The sequence below is a fragment of the Polypterus senegalus genome, chromosome 1 (genome assembly GCF_016835505.1).
Source record: "Polypterus senegalus isolate Bchr_013 chromosome 1, ASM1683550v1, whole genome shotgun sequence".
NCBI classification, from domain to species: domain Eukaryota; kingdom Metazoa; phylum Chordata; class Cladistia; order Polypteriformes; family Polypteridae; genus Polypterus; species Polypterus senegalus.
Genome location: NC_053154.1, coordinates 67,431,452 through 67,435,397, shown reverse-complemented (window position 1 = coordinate 67,435,397; position 3,946 = coordinate 67,431,452).

The following is a 3,946-nucleotide window of genomic DNA, read 5'->3' as shown; positions in this document are numbered from 1 at the left end:
TTGCATGGGTGCGTGTGGCATGTGAAGCTTGCATGTCTGGAAAGGCACCATCAATGCAGAAAAATATATTCAGGTTCTAGAACAACATATGCTCCCATCCAGACGTCATCTCTTTCAGGGAAGACCCTGCATTTTTCAACAAGATAATGCCAGACCACATTCTGCATCAATCACAACATCATGGCTGCGTAGGAGAAGGATCCGGGTATTGAAATGGCCAGTCTGCAGTCCATTTGGCGCATCATAAAGAGGAAGGTGCGACAAAGAAGGCCCAAGACGATTGAACAGTTAGAGGCCTGTATTAGACAAGAATCGGAGAGCATTCCTATTTCTAAACTTGAGAAACTGGTCTCCTCGGTCCCCAGACGTCTGTTGAGTGTTGTAAGAAGAAGGGGAGATGCCACACAGTGGTGAAAATGGCCTTGTCCCAACTTTTTTGGGATTTGTTGACACCATGAAATTTTGAATCAACATATTTTTCCCTTAAAATGATACATTTTCTCAGTTTAAACTTTTGTTCCGTGATTTATGTTCTATTCTGAATAAAATATTAGAAGTTGGCACCTCCACATCATTGCATTCAGTTTTTATTCACGATTTGTATAGTGTCCCAACTTTTTTGGAATCCGGTTTGTATAACAGTAGTGAGGTCACACAGCACCTGCATGTAATTTGTTAGCCACTATGATTCCATTGCACTGTGGGGCAGGTCCTGTTACTTTATCAGTTAACGTCATCTATTCCCACAATATTTTGCAGAGCTGCAGGTGGGACCTTTGTTCTGAATTTGGCCTGTGATTACATTGACTGAAATGTTCTTCTGTTTTATCTATTCAAGTAAAAACGATGAATATATAGATGTACCCTTCAGGTATCTGCCTGAATGTTTAAATATAAATGCTCAGCAAAGCATTACCTTACTGCAGTTACTGTTACAATATCATGAAATGCCATATCACAGAACACTAAATATGCTTGCGTGTGTTATTTTAGAAAGATCTGGTGTCTTCAGGGACAGTGAAAATTTGCCTGTCGGTGCTTTAGAGGTGCTTGAAACGTTATATTGTATTAATTTTCTCCATAAGATCTATTAGTGCTTCATTTAGTGGGCATGAAGTTGAAATGCCATTGCATATTAAGAAATTAATATGTGGTAAAGAAGAAGCTTTCATCTTTTTTTTTTTAAAAAAGAAAAAGAAACTCTCAGTTTAAATATGAGGCACACTAATCTCAAAAAGAAATATCTATGCATATCTTTAAACACCCTGAGGCAAAAATATTTCAGTAAGATAATGCCTCTGTTCATCCCAGTAATTTAATGTGATCTAGTTCAGGTATTCTGTTGAATAGTTCAGATTAAATATTTAATCACCTGCACCGTTACACTAATGACCTGTATACAACCCACCCCTTTTATGAACAGTTTTTTCTAGAGTTTGGGTATCAATGTAGATTAGAACTGAATATTACAGTAACTAAAGTACTATAAATACTAAGGCTTTGGGTAATTCTTCTCTTGGATCATAAGCATGTAAAAAACATACCTTCTTTGTTTTTAATGTATTGAAATTAAGGTGTGTATTCAAAGTGTGCCGTTGATGAAAGATTTTTTTTTTCTGTCATGGATATTCTATACATTAGGACATGTAATCCTGATTTTTAGGCAACGCATTTACTTAATTATATTTGAAACCACAGGTTCTTTGAAGTATGTGGTACTTTTTTAATCAACATCTGAAGAAGTTTGCTGTACCTTGATATCTGGAAAAATGAAACAAAATATAAATTTAAATATGAATAGTAGGGGTGCAGACAAAGATTTCCAGCAGGTTTGTGGAGTTTACTACAATTCTTTATTATTTGTGCATTTAGGATGTTATTTTTGCTTAAGCCCAGGAAAAATGTTTGTCATTGCTTTAAGGTTAAGCAAAATATCTAGGGTACTACAGGTCCATCAATCCATGTAGACATTGCTTATCCAGTTTGTGACCTTAGGGAACTAAATCTTATTTCATGCAGTCTTGGCACAGGGCAAGGAGCCAACCATGAATAAGGGCACAGATCTGCTCTCACCTCAAAGTTCATCAATACTGGGCAAACTGAGTCACCATTTAACATTTTTTTGGAAATTAAGAGGAAGTGCAGATTCCCACAACTCTTTACATAAGGAAGTGCTTTTTGACTTCAAAAAACTGATAAGCAGACTCTTTTACAACATTTAAGAAGTATCTTGATGAGATATTGGGAAAGCTTAGCTATTAGATAAACAAATGAGCTTAATGATCTGAATGGTTTCTTCTCATTTGTCAAATTTCTTATGTTCTTACATAATATAATACCGATCTTTAAAATAGAAATGTTAAAAAGAGTTTTAGTGAAGTGAAGGTTTTATCATAGTTGGATTGATCCGAGGAAATGTTATTTTTAGTTGCAACAGAAGTGGACACATAATGGTCATATAACAGTCTCCATGACAACCAGATTGGCAGGTTAGTCCCAGCTACCTCTGGGCATGTTCACCATTTTTGCAAATCTCTGCCACTGTTCCTTCCACTCCTGCTGTTATGTCTGCCAAAGATATTACCAAATCAGCAAATGTGCAGAATGTCTGTGGTCTGCATATGTCTTAACCTTATTTAGCCCCCCTGCAATTTCCTTTATACTTTTTTCTGGCATTGGTTTAGGTTTGTGTCTTTCTTGGTCTCTTCTCCAACTCTTCACTCTCAGTACTTCTAAGGAGTAGTTAGGGACAGTTGTTGGGATTATACTGTACATATTTTATTTGCCATGCTTAGTCTGTTCTTTGCTTTTTTGTAATAGTCTATTCAGTTTATTCCTAGCAATGCACTTCTGCTTAAGACCCCAAAATCATATTCAATAATTACAAGTGTATTATAACTAGAAGACATGCAACATAAACATACAAAAATGTTTTATGCAATCCTCATTTTAGCTATCCTGGAACCAGTTGCATTCTGAAATGGATCACTACACAAATTAAAATAAAATTATTTAAATAGAAAATATCGAAAAATTGGACCATCGTTTATGAGTATGAATCCATTCTAAGGCATACTAAAGTACTATTATGAACAGGAAAAAAAAAACGCAAAATACAGTAAAAGTCCATCAAAGTTATTAGTACAGTTAAGATCAATAAGAAAATCTTTAGCAGCAGCTCTAACAAGAGTACAGTATGTTGTTCTAGACAAGAGTCTTTGCTTGAATGCTGGGAGAAATGGGTTATCTCTGTTTTTTCTCAGCAAATTTTTCCAGAGTTTGCACACTCCATAAAAAGGACGGCCTCCTATAGTATTAGTCCTTGGAACTGTAATCTGGACTACACCATTGTTGTGTTGTGCGCAATGAAAACCATTTACGACTTTATATTTTAGAACTGAACAACTTAAAATCTATTCTGCAACTTATTGGAAGCCAGTAAAGTTCTTTAAGATTTGGAGTTATATGGTTTTATGTCTTAGGAAGGATTATGACTAGAATTATGTGTTGAATTATCTATAAAGTAGTAAGTGAATGTTTTGAACAGTGTGACCATTATTATGTATTATTTAAAAAAAAAAAGAAATATTCAGACCCAAGTCTAATTTCTTTACTTATGATCCAAAAATTCGCATTTTAAAGAAATTAGGAGCAATGTCATTTTAAAAATGTACTAATTATGTCCTGTATTGTTTATTAAAAGTGAGATTTTCAACAGAATAATTGAAATTGGGTCTAAAGGCTAGGTAATCAGTTTAGTTAGTAGTTACAATAATAAATGTGGAACTAAGTAATAGTTTTATGTAGTAATAAAAATTAGTTATGAAACAATATTCAAAACTAGTGTAAAACCTTTTTTCATACTTGTGTTGTGGAAGCTGTCTGGCAGTTAATTTAATATGCTTCTAATAAAGGAATAATGCATTTTATTTATTCTTTACTTATA